This window comes from Parasteatoda tepidariorum, chromosome 1 (genome assembly GCF_982258835.1).
Source record: "Parasteatoda tepidariorum strain Cologne lab strain chromosome 1, Ptep-v5.0, whole genome shotgun sequence".
Classification (NCBI taxonomy): Eukaryota; Metazoa; Arthropoda; class Arachnida; order Araneae; family Theridiidae; genus Parasteatoda; species Parasteatoda tepidariorum.
Genome location: NC_141755.1, coordinates 92,390,460 through 92,407,787, shown reverse-complemented (window position 1 = coordinate 92,407,787; position 17,328 = coordinate 92,390,460). Strand labels below are relative to the sequence as shown.

At 24.5% G+C, this 17,328-nt stretch overlaps 1 long non-coding RNA gene across 1 annotated transcript in view; it reads right to left on the bottom strand.

Annotated features, from left to right (window-relative positions):
* LOC107453389 (uncharacterized) overlaps window positions 1-17,328 on the bottom strand; it is a 212,756-nt gene that overhangs the window by 142,494 nt on the left and 52,934 nt on the right. Inside the window, exons 2-4 of the long non-coding RNA XR_001585319.4 lie at window positions 14,605-14,656; window positions 8,744-8,942; window positions 5,449-5,498 (exon numbers count right to left, since the gene is read on the bottom strand). This is a non-coding gene — a long non-coding RNA (uncharacterized LOC107453389). The remainder of the gene's footprint in view (window positions 1-5,448; window positions 5,499-8,743; window positions 8,943-14,604; window positions 14,657-17,328) is intronic.

Below are 17,328 nucleotides of genomic sequence, written 5' to 3'. Positions count from 1 at the left end.
TCTTTTGAAAATGGAATAATTTCTTACGTCATAAATAATTTGAGCTTTATAAATGTATATTTTATATGCTTCATTAGGTTTAGAGATTGACTTCAAAAAATTTCTCAAGATTGTAACTTTCTAAGCCTGCTTTCAATTCTACATTCGTTAAAAATTGAAAAATGCATTGAAATTTAACCATTTCTTTCTTTGAAAGTTAGCACTTAGTTGTAACTAATTAGTGAAATTTTCATAAAGATATAATTTAATGCCAGTTTTGAAATTACAAGTTTTGAAAATTCCTCTTTATACGAAGAAAAAAATTCTAGTAAAAATACTGTATTACATGGTAATGATATTTCTGATAATAAAAAATATACAAAAGCATAATTGTGGTTTATAAAATCAAAATATGTGGTATATAAATAATTCATTCCGTAATTTTTTCGTTCATGTGGTTACTTTTTACCTGAAATTCTCCTTTCAAAAATTATAATTCTTATTACCACATATTTAGTAAAAAATTACTAAATTGAAAAAAAGATTTAACCGAATAAATGGATTTTTTGCCATGTTAAATGGAATCATGATAAAAATTGACAAATTTTATCATATTTAGCAAAATTCATTACTTGTTATAAAATTATATTTTATTGTTAATTTTACCAAAATCCCTACCAAAGTGCTTACGTAAAACTATCTGACCTTTTCCGTGTTCTTATAGAGTTCTTATAGATAAATTTTACCATATAGTTTTGACCATACTTTTTAATTGTTAATTATTTTTTATTGTTAATTTTACCAAAATCCCTACCAAAGTGCTTACGTAAAACTATCTGACCTTTTCCGTGTTCTTATAGAGTTCTTATAGATAAATTTTACCATATAGTTTTGACCATACTTTTTAATTGTTAATTATTTTTTATTGTTAATTTTACCAAAATCCCTACCAAAGTGCTTACGTAAAACTATCTGACCTTTTCCGTGTTCTTATAGAGTTCTTATAGATAAATTTTACCATATAGTTTTGACCATACTTTTTTTTCTCAATGTATCTCTATGCTCAGAGGCTCTACATCCAAATATAATATTTATGTGCATTATGTTGAACCTTTAACAAAATGCTATGCAAATTTCTAGCAACCTAAATAGAATGTGACACTGTACCATGTTTTCTTTCAGATTGAATCATACCCGAGTCAAAATTCTTGATGGTTCCATCAAAACATTTTGATGGTTTATGTTGGTTTCAGTGCAATTCATGATGGACCAACATCATTTGATGGTCACCGTCATCCAACGTTTTCCATTATGCTTTCATGATTTTTGATATGCCAACAAACTTCCATCATTCCATGATGGAAAATGCTACTTTAATACCATAATGGTTAACCATCAAGTGAAGTTTGATTCACATGGAGCAACAATTCATGATAATTCCTGATGGTCCATGACGATTAAAACAATACTTTTCCATGATGGTTTAATGAGAATTCTTGTTGGTTCTCAGGAATATACCATCAAAACAATTTCGTTTTTCTTTATGTTAGACCATCAAAAATCAGTCCAAATTCATACATGTGATGGCGTAAATTGGCGTAAAATATTATGAGTGCTTATAATTCATAATAAAGATATAAAATATGCTTATGCTTTTATCGTGTATAAGACAAAAAGTTCATGTAATTCTACATTTTTTAGTCAATAAATAAATTTTCCATTTTCAGTCTATAAAACAAATTTTAGATCGTAATTTTAGACTAGAATTTTAATATAATCACATAAAAAAACTGAACATCACTTAAAATGCGTGCATAAACACATGAATTACCTTGAACTAACTTTTTTAAACTGCAATTTTATGATTCATTAATGTGTTTCATTATATTTACAGCTCGCTAGATTATATTTTAGTTGCATTATTTTCGCAATTAATTTCCGTAAATTTTCCTTTATAATAACGAAACGAAAATAAAAATTCTCAAAAATTTATTTTTTTGAATTGATATTATTTCAATAATTGGAATTTTGGCTCATTATTTTTCTCTGAAATACGTTATAGCGACTTGTAACTTTTAAGCACCAAATGCGAAATTTCTTTTATTTTAGTATATTTCAATTTTATTAATTATTAAACGAGTATTTAATAACGCTGAACAAAATAACTGCTGCAATAAAATTGTACAAAACTTTTATATTTTCTCTTTAAGTTGAATTTGAAACAATTTAAAACAATAATTTGATATGAATTGAAACTTTTAAGTAATAAAATTAGTAACTTTTTAAAAAAAATTTTGTTGTGTACCTTTAACAGAATTTATATAATAAATTAAGATTATATAAGAAAATCTAAAACACTCTTTCTAAATACAGGTCCTATAATCATAAACTGAAAGTTTATTTAACTGCGCATAGCTGTTAGAAATAAAAATCGAAAAAACGATTGACGAGGTATTAAAAATTACAAACTTTTTTGAACTAGAATAACAATGATCCTAGAATAAGGCTCCTGCTGCTACAATGATTTTCTGTTTTATTATTCCCTAATATTAAATAATTTCACCTTCAATTTTTGTATTTAGTGATAAATTGAATGCCATGTACAATTTTTTTAAGTTGATGTTATCTAATTTTAAAAATCACAATGAAATTTATTTTAAATTCTAAATTTTGCTTTCAATCATTTTATTAATTACTATTGTAAATTGGGTTAGCTTGTAAATAATAGATCTGTTTTATATACATAAAATTCAATAAATAAGTTTAGTCTATTAAATGAATATGTAAATTAAAAAAAAACTGTAATTTTAGATCAGATAATAAGGAAATTTAATATCATTTTCACATTAGCCATTTAAAAAAAAGGCTATTAAAAGAATATGTTAATTAAAAAATACTATAATTTTCAGATCAGATAATAAGGAAATTTAATGTCTTTCTCATATTGGCCATTTAAAGAAAAAGTCTATTAAAAGAATATGTTAATTAAAAAAAACTATAACTTTCAGATCAGATGATAAATTTAATGTCTTTTTCATACTGGACATTTAAAAAAAAAATCATTTTCACTATAATATACTATTGCATAATAATTTTCGTGTCATGTAATCTGTTAGCATAGTTCACTTAAATGTGTTAAAAAAATATTAAGCACATTACAATAAACTAAGCATGCAAACTTTTGCATAAAATGCTAATTTACAGATTTAAATAAACTTTGAATAAATCTATTAACTCCTAAAAACATGTAGTTTTTTGAGACATCAATTCAATTGAAAACTTCATAATAATTTTAAAATTTTGTAACTTGTTTTTTTTAAACTTGCACTTTCATTCAAAAGAAAATATAAACTGATGTGAAATTCATCATTTTTTAAAAGTTTTTTAAATTAATATTTCGTTTGTGGTTAGTTTTTGATTGAAAAAATATGGCATTATGCAATTCTTTTTACACAATTTGCTTTATTTACTTAGTATTTACAAATTTATAATTGTCTTGTGCATAAAATTTCTTTAAGATGCTTTTGAATTAATTTTTCAAGTTTTAAAACAATTTGTTATATTTAATTATTATATCTTTAATTTTACAAAATTCATTCTGATTCAGATAGTTGTTTGTTTCTCTGCTACTTATAAATCAAATATGCTTTATTAAGAATCACCTCTAACTTATTTTTAAAAGCAGTGTATACAAAGTTTTAGTTTGAATTTTAAATTAAAACATTACAAAACAAGTTACAGCATGATAAATCTTGCGATGTGAATTGTCATCACTAAAGTACAAGCAAGTGTTTTTTTTTACAGACACTATACAGTTTGAAAATATGTTATAAACTACTCGTAATTATTAATGCAATCACTAAAGATATCATATTATACTTAGGACAAATATATTTTCATCAAAGTTTTCTGAGTTTAATGATATTAAAGTGACAGAAAACTTCATTTTCTGCACGAAAATGTTTGAATTTTAATTAAATACATGTATTTTTTGAAAAATTCACATTATTTTATAAGAAAAATATATATAATTTACAACAAATACAATTTCTATAATCTTATTTCAACTTAACTGATTCATGCGAAAACCTAATGGTATTTAAAAAAGAAAATAAAGAAACTCTACTATATTAAATTGCAATTTAGTATTTTCAGCAAAACTAATATAAATCACGAAGAAAAAATTCTTTTAATAAATAAAATAATCTAGGAATATAATTTACAAAATAATGCAATTGATTCTTAAGAAAAGAAATACCATATAACTATTCAATTTCATTCAAATATATTAAGAAGAAACTATCTGGTTTCTAAAAACATCTTATAATTAATTTTTTTTGATTTAAACTTCTTAAATCAAACTCAAACAATCATTTCATCTCTATTTGATATTTAATCACACTCTGATTTATATATTGCTACTATTTAACTTAATTTATACTAAGGAATATGTTTATAACAGTTTTTGAGTATTTTTTTTGTTGGCATTTATTTCCAAACGTTAAAAAAACGTAAAACTTCAATTATTTCCTCACATTTTGCCAAAATTTTAAACCTATTTTAAATTGTTAAATCCAGTTTTGCGAAGCAATGCTAAATGTTTACCACTTTAAATAGAATTTATCGTATTACAAAAATAAAAATGTTACATGAAAAATATGTCAATGGCTCATATGCCTGGAAAATTTTCCTTTATCATTAATAAATTGCTTAAAATTGTTACATTGTAACTATACAATCGTAATAAATAGCGTAAACAGTATTTTTATTTATTTGAAAACAATACGGTGAAGAGTATTTCAAAAGGTCATAAAATCTATAACAGAAATAGCTACATTAAAAACATGAAAATTTGCACTGAATATAAAGCTTAGTGCATGACGAAACTTTAAAAATTAAATTTTGACAACAGGCATTTCTACCAGAATATTGTATAAATTGCCGTGTTTCTGTTCAACAGAAACATCGACAAGTAACGGTTAAATTTTACCCAAGAGCTCTGACTTAGGTGGAATTAACAATAAAATATAGTTTTATTTTCATGCTGTTTGGTAGTAAATGTAGAAAAATTGGGTAATTTTATCATGATACTTTAGAGCATGGCATAAAGAGCATTCATTCGGTTAAATTTAGTTTTCAATTTTGAATTTTTACTAATAGGAACTATAATTTTGAAAACCAGAATTTCCGGTAAATCGCTACAATACGAGCAGAAAAATGGCGAACTGATTAATTTAAAAGCATTACATTTTGATTTCATTATGCCTTCATTTTCACAAGAAATTTCATTACAATACAAGTATGTTAGTTTTACCGGAACTTTTTTTACCCTGTCGATTACAGTTCTAATGCATCTTATTAATTGCTTAAACAGTGCAATGTATTAAAAATGCAATATTGCTGCTTGTAAACAATGTTATCCAAGACTTAATGTTCAGTTTATTTAGCTGAATAAAAATTATAAGATACCTTATTTCAATCCTTTCTCCATTCTTTCTCTTCCATTTTAACTTTTATTCCTAAAAAATAAAGTATATGTTAAAGTTTTTTTGCAATTTATCAGAGGAAACACTATTATTAATATTACGTATTAAATTTATAGTCGAAATTAATTGCTGATACTGAATATTTCAAATTTTGCTTCTTTTAGAGCAAAGTTATAATGCTCATATTACTTTTCATGGTGTAACTATAAATACAAGCATAAGACTGCATAATAACTATAATATAACTCGAACAATTTTGACATTTCTCATCCTTGCGGTTTTATTTTTTTGCTTATTTTGGTTATAAGTAAACATAACTAATTTCGGTTTTACGCTTCAATTATAGGTAGTTTTAAATTTTATAAATTTGATATTTTTATTTATTTATATTCAAAGGAAGTTCAGTCTGTACAATTTCATGGTATGATGTTGGCAATAGAGGCAGCATTGCGTACCGGTAGCCTTTACTTCCCAAAAAGACTCTCGTTTATCAATCTGAAGGTGTGTGAACTTCAAGAAGTCACGGGGGGGGGGTTGAACCCCGTTCTTTATAATGACAGTTCAGTGTTTTAACTACTGAGCCATTCTGGATCGTAAATAAATGCAAAAAAAAATGAGTCTAAACAATTATTTATTACATATAAAGACAGTTCCTAATAGGATTTCAATTTTAAATGAAAAAAAAAGAATTTTCAAAATCCCATAAATAATATATTTTTCAGACTCTTTCTGTAATTAAAATTATGCACAACACAATAATTTGTATTTAAACTGCATAATTTTAAATTGTTACCATGAAAAACCGCTTAATTTGTTGACATGTCTTTTTATAATTATTTTCAATCATTTAGAATCCTTTATTTTCCTAGTTAGGCACAGTATCAAACATCTAGCAAAATATTAAATTCTGAAATTACTGCCAGATTTAAATTAAAAATTTGCGAATTGAGGACAATTTATTGAAATGTTGTTAAAGATATTTAACTGCAAGTTCTTATATTTTATAGAAACGTTATGTGATTCCAAAATAATCCAATACAAGCAAACGAATGTTCAGAAATTTTTAAAATAGTTTTTCCATTAGAATTTGTTAAGGTATTAAAAACAATAAGATTAAAATAAATATAAAGAAAGAATTTTTTCACTAAACTACTTATCTAAACTACTTCAACTATTACTAAAACTATTTCACCAAACTATACCTCTGAAAATATTGATTTTTATCTTTAAAAATTTGAATAATTTGGAATATTTTAAGTTGAATCAAACTCTGTTAAGAAAATAAAATATTTCAATTCTTCGAAAGTTGTATAATTCTATATAAATATGAAAATATGATAATAATTTTATTTCATATGAGAGAAAATGGTCATCTATTATTTCACTTGTATTCCATTTTGTTTGTTCCGGATATGTGAAGCCCCTTCGCAATAAATAATAAATAATACAAACTTAATATTTAACCAATATATCATAATATTTTATCATTCCTGAAAATCAAGGTTTAATAATCATTGATTCGTTAAACTTCCACTCTATAACCAATTAAAATCAGCTTAATATTAATAAAATTTAATTATCCTCTTTAATTGTGAGTTAAAATTTAATTAAAAAACATGGAAGAAAGATTTAAAAACATGATGCGATTGCAAATTATTGCATGAATATTTAAAAATGCTATTTTTTCTCAATAATGTGTTGTCCTAAATGTAAATATAAATGTAATGTATTATGTCCAAAGAAAATAAAATCACTTTTTTTATTCATTTTCTGTATATATTTTTTATTCTAAATAAAAATCAATATTATATTTTTATTCCAATAAAAATCGAAAGATTATTGATGTACATTAAAGTACTATTATATTAACAAGTATTCTAAGTCAGTATGTTAGTCTTATTTTAGTTTCTTTCTTAAACACAAATACACAAATTTTAACATGTGATTAAAAATAATCCATAATATTATCTGCTGAATATTAATAGTTTTACTTCTTTGATTTATTTAATAATGATGAATAAAGATTGTAACCATTAACTAAACATTACATTGTCATTGTTTTTAGCCCCAGCTTTATGCCGACATTTTCATTTCGTAGAAAATAAAATTAAAGGTTTTGTTTCATAACTCCTTATTTTGGACACATTTTAATTTAATAATTGATAAGTATGCAAATTTAGTGATTAATATATATTATAATGTTTTTGTATTATTTTTAATTCGAACTTTTAATTATTGAAAATTTAAAAGAACCTGGGTTTAAATAGCGTTATAGCCCATGCTACAAAATTCTACGAAGGGCAGTGGATTTGTTTTCGGATACTATTGTAATAAATATTGTAAAAATAAATTATCATTAATTAAACATTATTATATCACGGTTTTTAGACTTAACTTTCTGTCGACTTTTTCCATTTACGGAAAAAAAACATTATAGATTTTGTTTCATAACTCCTTTTTCCTGCCACTTTTTAATTTAATTGAAAAGAAAAAATAAAATTTAGTGATTTGAATACCTTATATTAGCTTTGGTTTATTTTTTATTTGAACTCTTAATTATTGAAAATTAGAAAACCTGGATTTAAATAGCGTTATAGCCCACGCCACAAAATTCTGCGAAGGGCAGTGCATTTGTTTTCGGATACTATTGTAATAAATTTTGTAAAAACAAATTATCATTAACTATACATTATTATTCATTGTTTCTAAACTTAACTTTCTGCTGACATTTTCCATTTATAGAAAAAAACATTACAGATTTTGTTTCATAACTTCTTTCTCCTGCCACTTTTTAATTTAATTGATAAGTAAAAATTAAATTTAGTGATTCGAATACCTTATATTAGCTTTGGTTTATTTTTTACTTGAACTCTTAATTATTGAAAAATTGAAAAACCTGGATTTAAATAGCGTTATAGCCCACGCCACAAAATTCTACGAAGGGCAGTGGATTTGTTTTCGGATACTATTGTAATAAATATTGTAAAAATGCATTATCATTAACTAAACATTAGTATATCACGGTTTTTAGACTTAACTTTCTGCCGACACTTTCCATTTATAGAAAAAAACATTAAAGATTTTGATTCAGAACTCCTTTTTCCTGCCACTTTTTAATTTAATTGATAAGTAAAAATTAAATTTAGTGATTCGAATACCTTATATTAGCTTTGTCTTATTTTTTTATTTGAACTCTTAATTATTGAAAAATTAAAAAACCTGGATTTACATAGCGTTATAGCCCACGCCACAAAATTCTACGAAGGGCAATGACTTACCTGGATTTTTTTTCGGATACTTTTTTTACGCATTCATGTTCTTTTGTGAATCTCCCTTCTTTTCTTGAAGGAAAAAAAATCTTAAGGACGTGTATGGGGCATAAGGCCATCTTGAATGGTGAAAGCAACGCCCCTGGCACGCGTTCACTCAGGGTTGCTCCACTTCCTTATTGTTGCCATCGGACGTCGTAAAATGTCGCTATAAAAAGACAAAAATGAACCCTAAGATTTATAAGTCATTCAGGCAAGCCTTAAATTTTTTTTACCGATTTTAGTGTCGTTATTTGCCAATATAATAATTTCTTTAGTTTAACGTAGAACATGATGGGGATTTCCTGCATCTGTTTAAGTTATTTTGTGCATTTTCTTACACCTGAAAGTTATAAAACCCATCGCAGGTGAAAAGCGTTTTATGGTAAGTTATGGGTTTATTCCATAATTTATGAAAGTTCATCGCCCGGTAATAAATGTATAGTTATTAATGGAAGAAATGATAAAACTTTTCTTGCGTTAATATCGCTTTTCCTGGAGATTATGTTCAATTTTTTTCTCTTTCAAACTAAGTTTTCGTTCTTTAAAATATAATAAACTTGTCGTAAAGTGAGTTACGATATTTTCTCGAAAGAAACTGCAAGCTGGAATAGGCTTTAACCAACAAATAGTTATTTGACAAAAAAAAAAATAACTAAACAAAAATTCACTTTTTATAAATCATTTTAAGAGTGTTTCATCTTTATGTACGAATGTTGCAAGCGTTAACAAACGTTTTCATAAACTTCTTGAAAACTTTAAAAATATTTTTAATAAATTTTAAATGTACATTAAATCGTACACTTCAAACATATTGCTATAATTGATCAGATTTGAAGTTTAAAATCAAATTAAAAAGCTTATTTCAAACTTTCCTTCCATCAGCAATATTTTTTATAAGATTATGCTAATTTTTTTGTATGAAATATGTGTTTATTTTAAATTGAGTTGATCTTCCTTTTTCAGAAAAAAATCAGATAAAGAAAATACGCGACTGTCTGTATCCATTTTTCTGCCCTTTCAAAAACAAAGACATTCTTTTGAATTATTTATAACATATTTAGGATGCATTTTTGATACAAATTTAGAAATTGTTATTGCACGTGAAAAGAATCTTCTCGCAAAAGGATAAGTAAACTTTAATGAAAGTATTTTCTTAATTCATTTTAAATATAAAATTAATTCTATGCTTCCATATTAAGTATATGGCAATATTAAATTTTTGATATTATTATATATTAAATAATTATCTTAACATTTCAACAAAGGTTATACGTTGTAAGCGAGGAATTTAGGATGATTGCATGTAAGTGGTTGTACATTTCTACCTTGATAATAGGTCTGAAATTGTACGTATAATTTAAATCTAATATATGAAGTGTAAAAAAGGGTATAACAAAAATGAAAAAATATAAAAAAAACAAGGCCAACATTTAAAAATTAAATATACCAAAAATTAAAAATCAAATTACTCTATTTTTGTAAGTATAAGATTATTCTCTCGATAAAGAAATTATTTATATACGTTTACATATTCATTCACAAATTTTGCCCCTATAAATGATAATTGCGAAAACTCTCTAAGTTTGTATTATTTATAAGCTGTCATTTAATGTTTAAAATTGAAACGTACACTAAAGTCCTAAAAACTTAAAATACGAAAAGATAAATGAGCAATGTTTTAAAATAGCATAAAAGTTTTTTTTAAAGAGTTTTTATGTCATTTTATGTGAAATTAATAAGCTAACTATTCTTATGTGAAACTAAATAACTAACGTTTTTATCCAGAAATAATTAGCGAAGGGGAACTAGTTAAAATGAAAGAATTTTAATGTGTATTTTAGAATTAAAGAGATATTTGTTTATATAGCGCTTATAAGTAAATACTAATAAATAAATAAATGTTTTGCATTTTCATGCATATCAAATATTGCGAACAAAACTTTAAAAAAAGCAAGTTAAGAGATGACCTATTTGTAGGAAGTATTACTTTATAATTATGCATATAAAATGCAACATTTTAGTCGAATAAATATAATTTAATTTTAAATGTACGATTTTTAATTTTAGAAAGCCTCAAATGCGGAAACTCTTCACAGAGTGAATCATGATATTGGTAAAATGTAACACAATATCAAGCAAATATGCCAGCAACATTAATGAAGTGTTAAACTAAACCTTGAATCAATTGAAGTTGAAACATTATCAAGGCATCGCTTTAAGATTGAAGCAAAGTTGTGCATTATTGTGGTTCATGGTGCTTAAAAAAATACAGGTTTACTTCGAGTTCATGTTTTAATTGAATTCCAAAAACTGTTGTTATAAAATCGGAAAAAAATGCATCTAACGAAAAATTATTAAGGGGAGATATTATATTTTATTTTATTGAAATTCTCTAATTCAAATTATTTATAATTTATCAACTATTGCTCAATAAACTCGATAAAAATTTGATAAAATTTTTAATTTTTTTTTTTTTTAAATAAATGGAATTTTATAATATTATATAAGGTTGCCTAAAATGTAAAACAAAATAATTTCTTTCCTTGCATCGCTTTAAATCATATGCCTTTTGTATTAAATTTTTATTTCTGAATAATTTTGATTAGATTACTTATATAACTAGTTTGTATTGTTGAGGGATCAATGAATTCTTGGGTGTTTAGTTAAGTGGATCACTTCGTGAAGCAGAATCCTTACAACTTCAATAGTAAAAGGTGCTACTAACTTCAATAGAAAAAAGTGCTACTAACTTCAATAGTAAAAAGTGCTACTAACTTCAATAGTTAAAAGTGCTACTCACTTCAATAGTAAAAAGTGCTACTCACTTCAATAGTAAAAAGTGCTACTCACTTCAATAGTAAAAATTGCTACTCGCTTCAATAGTAAAAAGTGCTACTCACTTCAATAGTAAAAAGTGCTACTAACTTCAATAGTAAAAAGTGCTACTAACCTTAATAATAAAAAGAGCTACTAACTTCAATAGTTAAAAGTACTTGTGCTTTCGAAAAGAGAAATACTAAAAGACTTGAAAAATCATCCCAATTTTGTTCATTTGTTTATCGAAAAACTATTTAAACTAGAGCCTTCTTTAACTTGATGTAAATAATGCAACGATTATATATACCAAAATTAAGATTTATTGCAGCAACATTTTTAGAGAAAATGGTATTTTAGTGTTGAAATTTTGAGTTTTGAGAAAAAGCCATCAAAAGGAATAGCGAGTTGCGCAAGCAGAAAAAAGAATGAAAATACTTTTATGTGACTGGAAAGAAAGATTATTTTAGAATCTACATAGTTAGATCTTTATTATAGAGTGAAAATTAAAATATGTAATTCCAGTTTCAAGACATGTGAAGTTATGTATTGCGATTCCATCAAGGAACAATATATGATATTTAGTTGAAACTTGCTTGATGAAATATTATATAAGCCGAAGCTATTACCATTATAAACTCAAAATTAAGAAAAAAAAATTTTCTTTAATGATGCTAACGCAGTTTTAGGAAATGTATAAACTCTTATTTTTAAGATTAAGTTTCTAATTTCTTAACAATTTGGAAAAATATGCTTGCATTTCTTTTTCAGTATTTATTTTTTCGAATTTTTTAATACCACTCATCAAAATAGCACCTTAATATTTATGAGTTATCAATATTTGCTTAATAAAAGATTAATTTTCTATATCATTATATTGTGACGTAATCAATCACTTCATTTTTTTTTTTTGGATAATTTCTTAAGAAGTTTCATATCGATAATAAACGAAATCTGCAAGTTAATAATCGTAGTACAGTTAAAAATGATAATTCAGTAAATGAAAGAAAAATATCTTTCCAAATAACTCTTTTTCATTACAAATGAGATTGATCTTTTCTTTATAAGAAAAGTTATATCCAGAGATTCAAGTCGCAAGTTAAGGAACAAACGAAACTTCTTCATTTTGATGGCACAGCAACGCCACCTGTCATCCTGATTTTTGCATTTTAATGCTAAGTTTTTATTTTCACAAAGAAAAGGATTGAAATAATTATTATCTTTTTTTTCGGTTCTCATTTTAGTCTTTAATTTATATCTATTTCGCTATAGATAATTACTAATTTATTTATTTATTTTTTAAAATATTTTTAAGCAAATAACCGAAAAAAAATATTTTATTTAAATTCTGTTTCTGATTTTAAGTTCACGAATTCTAGAGTTCAAATTGCTTGCCAACTTTGAAAAAAAAAAGAAAAAGAGACTTTTTTTAATAGTTTAAAAAATTCCTTTTTAAAATAAACCTTCAATTTTTCAGTTTTGACAAGATATACATCAAAACATATTGCGGCAGTATTCAAATGTATTTCTAATCAATGTTTTAACACGAAACATCAGATATCACTAGATTGCGAGATATTTGCTACCGTTTTAAAGTTAATATTTGCAGTAAATTTATCTACAGTTTTCTGGATAAACATTTCGAAATAGTGAGAGAATGTATTTATTTCCTAAAAAGCATCTTGCTATTTTGTTTCTTTATAATTCAAAAATTTACAGTTAAAAAAAAATGAAACTTAAAACAATCTTAAACTTCTTGTTTTTAAAGAATGCGATTTTTTTTTTCGCAAATTGAATTATGTCTCCAAAAATTTCATGTATCCTTCTTAGAAACCATATCTTATTTAGACATATTTTTATACAAAATTCGTGCTTTTATTGTTAAAGCAAATCTGCGAATTTTTTTTCTAAATTTAGTTTAAAGCAATTTTCTAATTTACAAAGAAATTTTTATCTATAGATATTCTATTGCTGGTAATATAAAAACACTGTTTCAAGTGATATTTCAAGGAAACCGCTTTGTTTTTTCCAGTTTATTTTCTTACTGGTTGAATGATAAATGAAGTGTTGTTAGAATATTTTAAATTATTAATAATGAAACATTAATTAGAGAAAATATCTAATGTACAGTTATTATTTTATCGCTACTGTTTAGATAAAATACTTCGCGGATGAAAAAAAGTACTGGTGTTCTCTTAAAAATCATATAGTTCTTTCTAATATAATTTTTATTATACATACTGCATCAGAAACCTTTTTTTAGTTTTTATTTTATTTAGTATTTTATTTCATTTTCAAGTTTTAACAATGCGCATCTAATCAAAGGATTTGGCACATAGTTCTGGTTCATTCGACAGCAATATTTTGCTTATAAAGAATCAATATAAATTTTTTTTGTTCGCGTTAGTTTATCTGAATTTATAATTCATTAAAATAGAATTTTAAGTTGAGACAAAAAATGGGACTTTTCGATACCTTCTCCTTTTTGCTTTTAATTAAAGCTCAAAAGTCTCAAAAGCTGCTCTTAACAATGTTGTGAGTAAAGTGATAATGCCATAGATGAACAAATCGCACCTGGTTGGTAAACCAAGTTTATAATTGGAAATTTTAACCTCAAAGATGCACAGCATTCCAGTCGAGATTAAAGATGAGCTATTCAACTGAATTTTGAATCAAAATTCTCATAAAACGGCAAGGTGACAGGAAAAGAAAATAGAATGCCTCCACACTTGAAACTTTTAAGAATTAAAAAAAAAGAAAAAAAGAGGGAATTTTGTTGTCTACCCAAAAGTTACTTATCTTTAACTATTATCAAGTTTTCTTAATCGAAAAATTATTGAATTACAAACAATATTGACTTAAGCAAGTCTTAAATCATATAATTCAAAGTACAGTTTTAATACCGAAATTTGGAGCTTGAAAAAAAAATAGTAAATCTCATTTTTAATTGCAAACTTGTAACTTAATTATAATTTTAGCACAAAAGCTAATGTAAATGTAGGAAATCATTTTACCTGAACATTTATTTCTTTGAAAAGCCTATTTATTTCCTTCAAGTCAAATATTCTGAAAAGAAAATGCCCCTGATTAATTAAGTAGTATAATATTATTGAAGATTTACTAAAAAAAATAGAAAACATATTTTATAATTGTCTTTTTACATGCAACATTTCAGTAATAGTTATTTTATTTACTTGTTAGAACTTCTAATTTACCATTAAATCTATAAAAGATAATTACATGTAATAAGGAGTTCTACGAAATACTTTAAAAGAATTGATTTTTCCTTCCTCTACAAAATACTTTCCTACGAGTTTTATGACCGCTAGAAAATGAACAAGTAATTTAAGGGCATTTTCAGAACAAAATAGAATTCCCTAAATAAAACCAATATTTTTTTTTTTCTTTCTTTATTGATAGCCAATATTAATGGGGTGGGATGTTACTTTATCGTTAATGTGTGAGGCAAAGTAAGAAACCCGCCAATCAGACGACAGTCACTAACAAACTAAAGTAAAAAATAATGAAATAAAAGAATAGGTGAAACAGGGGGGAAAGCTGTTATAGTGCCCCGGAATCGACCTTGCATCTTTTCCCTACCCCCTTTGGGGTCGAAAGGAGGACGTTGATTGGACGAAAGAAGAGCTTGATTTCCACCAGCCAACCAGTTTTATCGAAAAGAGTCGGCTACATTCTAGCTGTAGGCACTAAGTGAAATCGGATTGTAAATTCGACAGGGTTACTTATTTAAGTATTTATCGCCTTTTTGCAAATTATGACGATGAATCGTTTACATATATGTTTCTGACAACAGTTTTTAATTTATTAAATTAATTAACAGAATTTGAAATTAACGATAATTTATTTTGCTAATTATTTATAACATTTTAATTTTTATCAAATAAATTTGAAGAAGTAAAATAATTTAGGCTTCTTTACAATGTTTTCTCTAACTGATCAATTAATTATTATCTTATGAATCAATAACAATTTTCCGTTAATCTAACTTAATTGATTTCGTTAAAATAATTAATTTCAAAATATAGTTTATTATAAAATAAGTAAAAGAATTCCAAATATTATTAAAATGAAAATCAAATTTGAGTATAATTACAGAAATATTTCATTCTCTAATTAGTTTTCCCTCAAGAAATAATTTTTCTCGTAATTTTTTTTGTCATTTTTTTAGTTGAGCATAATTAAAATACAGACAATTATAATTTATAAAATATAATTGAAATAATATTTATCTTTTTAACGAAAGAAATAAAAGTCGCATATTATTTATATAAATAAAATAATTTTCATTACTGAATTTTAAAGTATAGAGAAACGTTTTCCCTATTAAATTTCTTTGTACACATAAATCAATGACATTTAAATTTTTTATTTGTGTTGTGCGTTTTTATTAAATGTAAACGCTTATCATTTCTAAAATGCATTCGTTTTTAAATTAAATAAAATTCATATATTATTTCAATAACAATAAATTTTGAGTGTAAATACAAAACTATTTGTTTATTGAATTCCTTATGTGAAATAACTCAGGATTAGTTATTCAGTTTTTGAGTTTAATTAAGTTTATATCACTAATTGTTTCTTACATATAGATTGTCCCTTTTATTAAATAAATAAATTATTCTCTTATTACTTCAGTAAGAATAAAATTTAAGTATAATTAAAACAAAGCAAGACATAATTTTGCAATAATATTACATTTAAATATTTGCATTTTACATTTAAATATTATTCTGTTAATTAATTTAGTCTTTCTATATAATGAGCAAGCTTTTAAAAAAGGGCCTACAGGAATCTGATTAAATTAATTCTTACAAAATTCTTGAATACATTAAAATCTAGCATAAAATTCATTAGGTAATTTAAAAAAATAATTGTTAATCAATCAAATCCAAAATGTATGTTATGTACTGCATTGGAATAAGCAGAAATTAAATATTTTTCAAACTATAGGATGTCTTTTAAACATTTATGTTCCTTAAAATATTAAATTTTTCAAAAAAGATTTATATTAAACCAATAAAGCAATAATCAACAAAATCAGATATTAGTTTAAAAAATACAAAACTAAATTTAAAATTAGAATAAAAATTTAACAACTTAAAATAAATTACTAATTTTCCAATCGATGTATAGTTTTAAAATCTATTAGCTATTGACTAAATAATCAATAATATAACTGACCTAATGTTAATAATTCTACTGTTGTTAATAATGCTGCAAACAATTATTGAACGATTTGTTAAATAATACGCTTCATTTTTTATTCAAATTCTTTTGCATGCATGTTTGTTTGGAAATATCCATGAAAATATAAAAAAGAAAAATTAAGATAAAATTAAAAAAGCGCATTTTTAATTTTGCACATTCCGACGAAGAAAATTAGCTTAATTAGAGAATTTAGCTAAATAAGCTGAAATTAGGAAATCTAGCATTTTTGAGTAACATTTTAATTTCTTTCAATTTGTGCTGTAGTCTATAAATATTCTTTTTTCATTCAAAACAATTAGTACTTGCAGAATTAAATATTTTTTCAATCTTTTTTTAAAATTATTTTGTCAAATTTTTTTTTTTGTCAAATTTATTAAAAAAAAATTAATTTTAATCATTTCTTCAAAACCTATTTCTGAAAGCAAAAATATTAATAGTAAAATATAAGTTGGGTTATTGAGTTATAGAAAATTATTTAATAAATAGGAAGCAATATAATTCTTTTAAAA